This window comes from Bos indicus x Bos taurus, chromosome X, assembly GCF_003369695.1.
Source record: "Bos indicus x Bos taurus breed Angus x Brahman F1 hybrid chromosome X, Bos_hybrid_MaternalHap_v2.0, whole genome shotgun sequence".
Lineage (NCBI taxonomy): Eukaryota > Metazoa > Chordata > Mammalia > Artiodactyla > Bovidae > Bos > Bos indicus x Bos taurus.
Genome location: NC_040105.1, coordinates 71,215,991 through 71,228,592, shown reverse-complemented (window position 1 = coordinate 71,228,592; position 12,602 = coordinate 71,215,991). Strand labels below are relative to the sequence as shown.

Below are 12,602 nucleotides of genomic sequence, written 5' to 3'. Positions count from 1 at the left end.
GCTGTTTACATCAATACACCCAAAGATGACATAATGATTCAGTGAGCCTTATTATAATTTTTAAATTTCTGGCAGGCTGAGCATTTAAAATAAAGATTAGACTACTAATCTTTATTAAATCTCTATTAATAACCTAATAATCCCTATTAATGATTTAGCTATTACAAACAAGGTAACTGAAGTAGGGGATTCTTCCTGAGTTACATAGGAAGCTAATAACTAAGCCAAAACTACAGCTTAAGTTTTAATTCAAAATCCGTGTGTGTGTGTGTGTTTATCTACATCACATTTTCTCTCAACTGTGTATTCTCTAATATGTGTGTATCCACACATATTTCTCTTCCCTTCATACAGTCTAATCATTTGAATGAAAACTTTATGTATATTATTAAGATTGCCAACTTACTAACTAATGGTGAATGTAAAGATCAGCAGAAATAAATGTCTCTCATTTTTCTTTCTGCAATGACATGGAAACCAGCGATCTTTATGCAAAAACTCATCTATTCTTTCCTCTTTCTCATCTCTCTCCATATCCCACTCCTCACACATAGAGAAACACAGACACTCAGACATCCATTTCTGCTGACATACAAGACTGGAAGAAATTAACCAAAATGAGACAATTGTTCTTTTTTTCCTCTTTAGCGCCTTTCTTGATGCTATAATTTGTTAAATTATCAAAGAAAAAGGAATTAAGCAATGAGATGAGCAATATCATAAAGTAAGTCAAGTCACCATGCTAGATGCCACTGGAGATAAAAAGAAAGGAGACACAGTCTCTCTCCTCAAAAGCTTGTAGACTGGTAGCAGTGACATGATAAACAAAACAAGAGAAATTAGTAAAATCAAATACTAAATTGAGCAATTCAAATGTCAAGCTATGTAAAATCTGCCATATATTTAGGGTACAAACCCACAATAGTTTTTAGCATGGTTAGGCCATTCCATAAGGTATTCTTCTCCATCCGTGTCTCTATTTCTGATACCACAAGTAAGAAAGTGTTAGTCACTTAGTTGTGCCCAACTCTTTGCGACACCATGGACTGCAGCCCTCCAGGCTCCTCTGTCCATGAGATTTTCCAGGCAAGGATACTGGAGTGAGTTGCCATTTCCTTCTCCAGGGGATCTTCCCAACCCAGGGATCAAACCTAGATCTCCTGCACTGCAGGCAGATTCTTTACTGACTGAGCTACAAGGGAAGCCCAAGGCATTTCTAAAAGCAGTGATTTCACCAATCCATAAAACTCATACAGTAAGTCTCCTACATATGAATCTTCAAGTTGTGAACTTTCAAAGATGCAAGCATGTGTTCCAACAACATCAGGCATGAGTGAAATTGAGGTTTGCCCTCCATTTTATATTGCTGAAGATCCTTCAGCTCTGTCATCTTCCACCTTCTCTCCCTCTTCCAGTCAGTAACTCTTCTTACCTGTTCTCTTGATGGCAGCCCCTGTATGACAGTTACTGTACTGTCCTACTGTTCTTCCCAAGGTATTGTATTGTAAGATTGAAAATGTCTTCTCTATCTTTTGTGTTTGTTTTTTTATGTATTATTTGTGGGAAAAGTATTATAAACCTATTACAGTAAAGTACTATATAGCTAGCTGATTCTGTTAGTTGGATACTTAGGTTAACTTTGTTGGATGTACAAACAAATTGGACTTACAAACGTGCTCTCAGAAAATAACTCGTTTGTATATAGGGGACTTACTACACTTCTCTTTCTCATTTATTCTGCTCTAATGTGTATAGCTATTATCCTTCTTATAAGCATTTCAAACTGCAAACTTGACCAAATGTAATGCTCTCATGTGCTGAAGGAAATCTGTCAGATGAAAGACAGGTGCAACCTAATTTTCCCAGTGTGATTTCAATCCAAGCACACATGGCACTTTTACAAATTGTGTAGAGGAACTCTGACCAGAGGAATGCAAAGTATCTATTAAGCATTAGCGTGATGATTCATACTCTATAGAAAGAGGTACCCTTTATCACACGGCTTTTACAGACAGAGAAACTGAAAACAGGAAATTTTGCTGTCTTGTTCAGGTTATACCCCAAACCAGTCCCAAAGGAGCACACCTTGAAGCTCATGTATGTAACTGGTGCCTGCAGAAAGTATGATTTAGAGTTCTAAATCAGGTGTAGATGTCTTAAGTTCTTTCTTTTGTTTCTTCTTGGATAAAGAAACATAGACATGGGTGGGGGATGAGGGGGCATTGCAGAGATAAGAAAGACATGAGGGGATAACCAACATTATCAGGAGATGAACTATCTTAAAACTTTGTTCCTCTGATTTTGTTTTGTTTTGTTTTTTGTTATTGTTGTTTATTTTAAACTTTATTTTATTTTTTTAACTTCATAATATTATATTGGAGAAGGAAATGGTAACCCACTCCAGTGTTCTTGCCTGGAGAATCCCATGGATGGAGAAGCCTGGTAGGCTGCAGTCCATGGGGTCGACCGCACAGAGTTGGACATGACTGAAGCAACGCAGCAACAGAAGCAATATTGTATTGGTTTTGCCATATATCAAAATGATTTTTACACAGAGTTCTGTAACCTGGTGGGTCAGATATTATACCACTGAACTTCTAAACTTATATATGTTAGATTACAACTAATTCTTTCTGTAATATAGCCATAGATTGTGCTCTGAATCTGGGACATACATCCTGTAACACCAAAGCCTTGATCTTAAGGAAAAAAATGATTCACTAATATAAATATAGCTCTACTTTTTCTTCCGATGGTTGGTGCATGCATGCACAGTTGTTCCAGTCACGTCTGACTCTTTGCAACCCTATGGATGTAGCCTGCCAGACCCATCTGTACCTGGGATTATCCAGGCAAGAACATTGGAATGGGTTGTCATTTGTTCTCCAATGCATGAAAGTGAAAAATGAAAATGAAGTTGCTCAGTCGTGTCGGACTCCTAGGGACCCCATGGACTGCAGCCTACCAGGCACCTCCGTCCATGGGATTTTTCAGGCAAGAGTACTGGAGTGGGTTGCCATTGCCTTCTCCAGGGTGTTTTTTTTTTTTTCTAGGAAAGACTCAGACACATAGGAATGGCCTAACCAGGCTAAAATACTTTTTGTGTCACATCAGCTTAAATGTAAATGTGGATAGTGAGTCTCTGTTTAATGCAAAACACAATGTATTTTCTAAATCGGTTTTGTATATTCAGGTTTAGTGTGGGCTATTTTATCTCCCTCAAGTAAATAAGCCCCATGAGGGCAGAAGCTTTATCTTATATGACTCCTATTATTATCCATACTACACTGAAAAAGTAGTCATCACACCATATAGATTGGTTAAAGAGAATTAAAGTACTTCATCTATACTTTCTATGATCTCTTTTTTTTTTTTTTTTTAGTAAAATCTCTTTATTTTAAAAATGACAAAATTATCACCCCAAGTCCATGGTTTACATTAGTATTCATTTTTGGTTATGTACGTTCTATGGATTAGGACAAATGTATGTATAATGACATGTATTCACTATGATAGTATCAATACAGAAAAATTTTTTTACTGCCATTAAAATCCTCTGTGCTCTGCCTACTATTCCTCACTCCTTCACTGATCTTTTTCTTGTTTCCACACTTCAGATGATAATGATGCATTAATTTAGGTTCACCGATGGTAACAAATGTATCACTCTGGCGGCGGGGGGGGGGGGGGGGGGGGGGGGGGGGGGGGGGGGGCGGGGGGGGGGGGTGGGGGCGGGTGTTGAGAATTGGGGAGGCTGGCATGCCTCAGGGCAAGGTGGGTATGAGACATCTCTGTATCTTCCTCTCAATTTTTTCTCTGAACCTAGAACTGCCCTAACAAAAAAAATAACAAAGTCGTAAAAAATAACAAAATGGAGACTTTGGGAGGCTAAGTGACCTGCCCAAGGTCACAGAGCTGGTTCCCAGTGGACCAAGACTAGAATGCAGGGGCCTGATGTTGCAAGTTTTATGCACCGCACATTGCTACCCTGCATCCCATAATAACAATAAAAAGTCAAGAGATACTTGGAAATAGAGGAGGATCTCCTCTAGGTCCAACTGAATCACCCACTTGCTGCTCATGGGGAGAAGTGGGGCAGGTACTAAAATTTACATCTGGGTTCTGTTTTAACACCCCCCACCCTACCCCAACCACACACACCCTGGCACCTCCACACTTCTGCTCTTGCTGTGCTCTGCCTGGAAGACTTCCTTCTCCATCTTCAGCTGCTACTTGCTCCTGAAGGTGAAGCCTCCTCTGGGCAGAATGAACTCCTTTCTCACAATTCTCAACTCTGAGTACTTTGCAAATAACTCAGTCATAGAATACTGTAAATACTGTGTAAATACTGTACTCAATGGTTGCTTATTAGCCCTCCAATTAGACCCTGAGCTCCGTTAAGCAGGACTAGATCTTAAATTACCTTCGCATTTCCAGAGACAAACTCTGGGATGGAGTACCATTTATGTGCTCAGATCTAAAATTTCTTTTTTCCAGAGTACAGTTTAAGACTAGAAAACATTATCAAACAAAAATAAATATTGCTTCTACAATGAAGCAGCTGATAGAATATATGGAATATTGTACGTTTAAGAGTGCTGGTAGGGGACAAACTATGTTATTATGAGGATATACAGATATTCTTTCCTTCACATTAGAAACATGATTGACAACAGAACTGTAGTTTTTCGTTGTTCTGAAACTGCTAATAACCATTTAAAAATAATAGGTAATCATTTGCTTTAAAAATAAAAGAATCATACAAAATATATAAAGTATATAAAGAACAGTTTGGTCCTTGGTCATGGTACTTGCTGGGAGTCATTTTGGAAGGTTATAAGGCCATCAGTGATGAGGAGGCACAGATTAAATAATGAACCTGGAAACGTCTGGTTTTACATTGTGATCACATAAAAACAAGGTCAGTCACGAAGTTATTGCTTATAATCCCTGCTACTTTATGATATTTGGCAAAACTAATACAATTATGTAAAGTTTAAAAAAAAAATCCTTGCTACTTTAGGACTAAAATTACATTTAAATGTACTAAAGCAAAAAAAAAAAAAAATTACAATAATCTACTTTGCAAGTGTCAAATAACCAACTGTTTGATTCAAGATTTTAAAAAAGGAAATGAACACACACCACACAAAGATGGTTAAGCTGTTTTTTCCTACTACCTACACAATGTATAATAGTGCATAATTAGAAATAAATTTTAGGTCAAAAAACTTCACCTTTTTAAAGTATCTTTTGCTCCACTTTATAGGTTCCTGTGATTTGTATTTTCCCTAAAACACAACATTTGCTCTGTTCATTTATCTCATAAGGACTTGACAGAAATGCAAATATATGCATATATAAAAGTGGCTAGCTTAGATATGACAGCCCTTTTTAATCCATTTTTATTTCTCATTTTATGTGTTATACTCTCTTATTTCCTAGTTTACTCAGCCCAAACCTAATAAAAGGACAACCTATTTCAAAATTGGTACAACTTGATTCCTTCTGCTATAAACTCTGTTGATTTCAAATGGAAAGGGTCAAAATAGTGTGATGTGACATTGTCATATAGAGACAGCCTAGTGTAATGGAAAAGGCTTTGACAACCAACAAAATTGGGTTTGAAATTTTTTTTTAACTAACATTTAATTTTAATTTTTTTTTTTTTTTTACTTTACAATATTGTATTGGTTTTGCCATACATCAACATGCATCCGCCATGGGTGTACACGTGTTCCCAATCCTGAACCTCCATCCCACCTCCCTCCCCATACCATCTGTCTGGGTCATCCCAGTGCAGCAGCCCCAAGCTTCCTGTATTCTGCATCGAACCTGGACTGGCGATTCATTTCTTATATGATATTATGCATGTTTTAATGCCATTCTCCCAAATCATCCCCCTCTCCCTCTCCCACAGAGTCCAAAATACTGTTCTATACATCTGTGTCTCTTTTGCTGTCTCGCATACAGGGTTGTCGTTACCATCTGAACAAGACAGTTGTAAAACGTTGAGTAAGTTATTTAATTTCTTTCACATTGCTTTTCTTCATCTATAAGATGGGGGGAGATAATAAAGTTATTATTGAGAAGTAAGAGTTATTGCCCAATGCTTAGTGCACATCATAAGTGCACAATAAATAATAATCATTTTTATTTTTGATGGTATAGAACTCAAAAGCAAAGTTAGGGCTTGTAGTAGATAGGCTTTAAAAATTGGTTAATCGTAGGCTATAGGTAGCTTATTAATTATTTAGCAGTTTTTTCTGGAGTCATTACTAGGAAGATACATGATTTTGATTAGGGCATTAGTTCCTTGGGGAGAAAACAGCTCAAGGATAGCCTGAATTTGATGTTGACCCTTAGACCACAGAGTTCACAGCTTGAGCTTTGAGGAGGATTTTGGAACCACTAAATGTATATCTAAACTCATAAATCATATTGGAAAATTCTAGTTATTTTTCCTTTCTTATAAAAACTAGACTGGTCTCCCAGAATTGTAATAATAGAAGAAAGAGAAAGACTCGGAATTTTTCATGAGGATAATGAAATCAACATGCTTAAGAGTGAGATTGAGCAAATCAAAATTAACTTATATTCCAAAATGAATTTTTCAAATCTAAAAAAGGGTAATGTGAAATTAAAATCTTATTTTGAAAACACACTATTAGACAATCCATCTTTTTTAATGAAAATGTTAAAACTTCATGGGAAAAGAGAATAAACTATCATTGCATAAGAGTATTGTCCATTCTTTGGCCTAATATGACAAGAGAGTTAATGCACGAATTCATTACTAGATTAGAATTAAAATTTCCAAGGCAGTATCATAATTCTTTGGAGATGAGTTTACTAGGATGATTCACCTTTCATTTACATTTCATATCAAAATATTTGCTTCAAGTTCACAAATATGTGACTAAATGAAAAGGCTGGGGAAAAGACTGCATCTTTATCCAATGTATTAAAGCATCCTGCATATTGGGGATCACACTGCATTTGGATACGAGCCAGCATGATTAACCATAATGCCATATTTTCCAGATATTTGTTTAGTATAAGTTTTTATTCTGGCTCTATATGTTTTTCCCAAGTCCCAGTCAAGGAGCAACTTATAACCCAGGTTAATCAACCTTAACATCTCTTCCTTATTGAATGATATCACAGGGATTTTCAATTTACTGATTCCCAGAGGTCAAGGAGCTTTAAATTTCCTCAGCGATTTTTTTCCCCTAGAAAAGACTCAGATACACAGGTGACATTTCTTAATGTTCAGTTATTACAACTGTAATTTTGAATCAAGATGCTTATTAACAAGTAATTCTATGTAAAATACATTCCAAGCCATCTTCTGTGAATTCTGAGAAATAGCACTCTTGTCTCTGCTGATTGCAAAATGTCTTTACAGTGCTTTGATTAGTCAAATTTCATGGTCCAAAATTGAATGAAGTTTACACTATTTTCTGTGACCAAAAGGCTCTTCTAGCAAGTGGCCAGAGAAAAGCTGAGCAACTCAAAATTCAGAGTATGATCACACACTCTGTATAACTCAGTCCCAAAAATCTACTTTCCCTAATTAACCCTAATTGTGAAGCTAATTGATAGCTTCACAGTATGTCATATTCTTATTGTGCTTCAGCTAGGTAGAGCATAAATAGAGTGAATTTATCATATCCATTGATGTGAAATTAAAACAATTCATTTTTTTAAGACCTGATAAGATTTGGAAGTCATAGACTTTCAGAGGGAAAGACATTACTGTACCTGATGTCTTGACATGGACTGTGCTTGATTTTGATAATCAAACTGGGTATTTCTATCATCAGTGGCTCTTCCACAGAGAGATTAATGCTAGGTTAAGTGACTGAAATTTCCCTTATTATATTAAATAAAATTAGTACTACCCAGTTTTATGCTTAGCATTCTTAGAAAAAAGAGGTCTACTTGTACTTTTAGAATTAAAAAAATATTAAGATGAAAGGAAAAAATGATTAACCAACAACAAAACAAGAAAAAAAAATTAGATACCAATCAAAATTGAATCAAAAGAGATAGAAACAGATGTTATTAACATTATTATTATGGAAATATGGAGAAAATGGCAAATATATCTTTAGAATATTAAATCAGTAAAATTCTTGGTTATAAAAATTAATAAGGAGCAGGATAACATAGATTTTAAAATCCCCTCTGCACATCCCTACCACCCAAGAAAAAAAATAGAAATTTCTAAATTATTTTTATACTTACAAATTTAAACTAACCTAGTATATTGGACAAAAACAGGAAGAGAACAACACTGTGTCTACTAAAGAAAAGTTTGCTTATTGGACCCAAGTTATGATCTTCCTTTATCAACATTAACTGAATTATTTAGATAATTATTTAACTTTCCACTGTGAGAGGCATGTATAAGCATAACTTTATCTTAGAGTACCTCTGATAGAATTTTAATAAAAGTTATCTAACTTTGTCATATCATTGTGTTTAAAGATAACACCAGTCTTTTGTTTCAGATTCTTTACAAGAATGTCTAGTACATATCCTTGATTCACTAGTATCACAATATATTATTGTCAAGTTGCCAAGAATGTTCATTAGTTTCAACAATTTCATTTTACAAGAAGAAAAGAGAGAAAGAGATTTTCAACTTGTTATAGTAAATTTAGAACACAAATTTTTTCTGTAGTTTGGAGCCACTGTCTTACTCATCTTTGTAATCAAGATGGCTTAATTATATCCATTGATGTGACCTTAATTACAAATATCAAGAAAACATGTCCTTTTGCAGTTTTGAAATTGATTTTTTTTTAAAAATGAAACAAATCAGATAAATAATAAATCAGTCCATATTGTGAATAGCATTCATTTTCCAGCAGAGCAAAATCTCTTGGAAGAAACAAATATATTGTCAATTATTAAGAAAGGGATTTAGGTATCTGATTGGTGCCAAAAGTGTCTATCAGAGAAAGACAGAAAGCATGCTTGTTTCTCCTTTTAATTTCAGCTATCTTAGTGCAAGGAGATCAAACCAGTTAATCCTAAAGGAAATAAGTCCTGAGTATTCATTGGAAGGACTGATGCTGAAGCTGAAGTTCCAATATTTTGGCCACCTGATACAAGGAACTGACTCATTAAAAAACACCCTGATGCTTGAAAAGATTGAAGGCAGGAGGAAAAGGGGAAGACAAAAGGATGAGATGGTTGGATGGCATTACCAACTCGACAGACATGCATTTGAGCAAACTCTGGAAGTTGGTGATGGACAGGGGAGCCTGGCATGCTACAGTCCATGGGGTCGCCAAGAGTCAGACACAACTGAGTGACTGAACTGAACTGAACCTAGTGTTAAAGGGGATAATTGAGTTCATTCATTCCTAAGAATCCCTAGGTGGAAATTCAGTGAACTTTTTGGAAGAGTCAATGACCCTCATGTGTTTATTCACCTTTACAATGTTCTGTACTATATTTGCTGGCCCCAACAGAAGAGATACACTAGATGGTTCCTGTCTCACAGAAATGTTATTGTAAACATTAGCAAGGCAGAGTGGTACATGTGTTCACAAGTGCAAAGAAAATTTTTGTAATTAAAAAAATCTTCCTCTGGCACAGACTTCTTGGAGGATGGCATTTATGTATTCCAAATATTCACTAGTATGGAATCTTTCCCTGGGCTAAAAAATTTAAATCCCATCTATGAGATTGGTGCTTTTGCCACCATATCTGAGATTTACAGCAACTAAAACACTCAGAAATATATACTCTTTGCTGAATGACAGAAAGCTTTCTAAAAAATAAATGTAAGCTTTGCTAGTTGAATAAAATTATAACCTTTTTCTTCCTTGGAAATATTATAGCATTATAATATGAAGCCCTTGCACACAACTGTCAACAGCAGAGAAGAGAGAAGGAAAACCATTTGGAATTTAATCTTGGGTCTTGTTGCACCATAAGAATATATAATTTCCTTTCTTTTAATCTTGGGATGCAATTTCTAGTGGTTACATGCTATTGATAGACTCATCACTTAAAATTTGAGTGTGAGTGTGTTAGTTGTTCAGTCGTGTCCAACTCTTTGTGACTCCATGGATTGGGGCCTGCCAGGCTCCTCCATCCGTGGGATTTTACAGGCAAGAATACTGGTTTGGGTTGCTAGTCCCTTCTCCAGGGGATCTTCCCAACCCAGGGAGTTTGAAATTTTGAAGGTATCTTCATTAATATTTTCTCTTTGAGCATAAAAGAAAAACAACATGCATACTAGAAAACAATTTCACTTACATTTTTTCAAAATAAGTTGTCAATTATAAATGTATAAAATGCAAACTTAATTCAAAATTATTTTATCTGTTGTTGACTTTATAAATATACTGATTATTTATTCTCATAGATACAGCTTATGTATGAGCAACTGTGTCTGTTATCTTTCTTATTTCCCCTCTCATTAGAGATATGTTTTTTCTTACTGAAATGTTTTGTTTGAAAGAGAATTCTCTATAGCTAACATTTATTATAATTTAAATTATAATTTAGAGTGAAAATATGTAACTTGTACAAGCTAATAGGAACACACATTCATGTTGATAAGGGTCTTCTTGTTTTCTTATTATAGCTCATTTTGAAAAAGACACAAATGTAATATTTTGGCAGGTAAAAATATCATCTCCAAAGAGTTATAGCAAAGAGTAGATAAAAACAATCCTGAACATTCATATAAGCAACTCTACTTAATACAGAGTTGATTAAATCATGAATGTCCATAAGGCTATTTTTATTCAGTATCAACTGATGGAAACACATTATGAAAAACCTCTCTATGTCAAACTTATATTTCTCCAAGTTCAAAGATTCTTCCTCCTTCCCACCTCAGGTAGCCAACTGTACAATTATTTTTGTTTGTGCAAATACCAAGGAAATGACATACAAGGATGGTCCAGGTTTACTACATCCATGCCACCCTTAGATCTGACAGTTTGCCCAGAATCTGGTGTAAAGAGGTCAGTCGAAGAGATCAAAGGTGAAAGGCACAGATAACAGCTAATATGCATTTAAAAAGTGGAGCTTACCATTTCAACTTCTTTCTGTTTTCTCCAGAGATATCCAAATAATTCATGTATGAACCACTCCAACATGGATGCTACTGATCAATTTAAGCGTTTCTCTTTGTTCTGAGAAAAACTAATCCAATCTTTCTTCACTACAAATCCCTACCAAAAAAAAAAAAAGAAGAAAGAAAGAAAGACACAAGAGAAACAAAGGAGGGATAAAGGTTGGAAAGAAAGCATAAATAGAAAACAAAATAAAAGAAAAATGAAGAAAGCAAGAGAAAAAAGAAAAAAATTATCTGCATTGCCTAACCACTATCATATTGAAAAACATGATAGTGAGATGTCAGAGTGAAATATGCAAGCCACTCTGAACACTGAACATTTCCGTTTTCCACGGGCAGCTTGAACTAACATTTGTGCATGTTCTCTCTCTCTCTCTCTCTCTCTCTCTCTCTCTCTCTAATTAATGATGCAGGACTAACACTATGGGCTACACATACAGTCTGCAAAGCTTTACACTTAACGGAGAAATTCTCATTTCTATTTATAGGACCACAGTGCATTGTCTTTCAATCTTGTGGTTGCACTCAGCTTTGAGACTGTGGTAATACACAGCCTATTTGTGAATGCAGCCTTTTTCTGAAACTAGGTTTCCTTTGGCCACATGCATAGATAGTGGATGACTGTAATCTTTACTACTATCTTTTCTCACAGACCCTCAACTACTGTGTTCAAGTACCAAAGTGGACACACCCTGTCTAAGGATGTCCCTTCACTTCAGTTCAGTTCAGTCACTCAGCCGTGTCCCACTCTTTGTGACCCCATGAACTGCAGTACACCAGGCTTCCCTGTCCATCACCAACTCCCAGAGTCCACCAAAACCCATGTCTGTGGTGTCGGTGATGCCATCCAACCATCTCATCTTCTGTTGTCCCCTTCTCCTCCTGCCCTCAATCTTTCCCAGCATCAGGGTCTTTTCAAATAAGTCAGCTCTCTGCATCAGGTGGCCAAAGTATTGGAGTTTCAGCTTCAACATCAGTCCTTCCAATGAATACCCAGGACTGATCTCCTTTAGGATGGACTGGTTGGATCTCCTTGCAGTCCAAGGGACTCTCAAGAGTCTTCTCCAACACCACAGTTCAAAAGCATCAATTCTTCTGCACTCAGCCTTCTTTATAGTCCAACTCTCACATCCATACATGACTACTGGAAAAACCATAGCCTTGACCAGACAGACCTTTGTTGGCAAAGTAATGTCTCTGCTTTTTAATATGCTATCAAGGTTGGTCATAACTTTCCTTCCAAGGAGTAAGCGTCTTTTAATTTCATGGCCGCAATCACCATCTGCAGTGATTTTGGAGCCCGGAAAAATAAAGTCAGCCACTGTTTCCTCATCTATTTGCCATGAAGTGATGGGACCAGATGCTGTGATCTTAGTTTTCTGAATGTTGAGCTTTAAGCCAATTTTTTCACTCTCTTCTTTCACTTTCATCAAGAGGCTCTTTAGTTCTTCTTCGCTTTCTGCCATAAGGGTGGTGTCATCTGCATATCTGAGAT

At 36.1% G+C, this 12,602-nt stretch overlaps 1 protein-coding gene across 5 annotated transcripts in view; it reads right to left on the bottom strand.

Annotated features, from left to right (window-relative positions):
* GPR174 (G protein-coupled receptor 174) overlaps positions 1-11,500 on the bottom strand; it is a 39,625-nt gene extending 28,125 nt beyond the window's left edge. For all 5 annotated transcript variants that reach the window (XM_027533979.1, XM_027533978.1, XM_027533977.1 and 2 more), the window contains exon 1: positions 11,064-11,500. The gene's annotated coding sequence lies outside the window, so the exon portion shown is untranslated. The remainder of the gene's footprint in view (positions 1-11,063) is intronic.
* Positions 11,501-12,602: the final 1,102 nt, after the last annotated feature.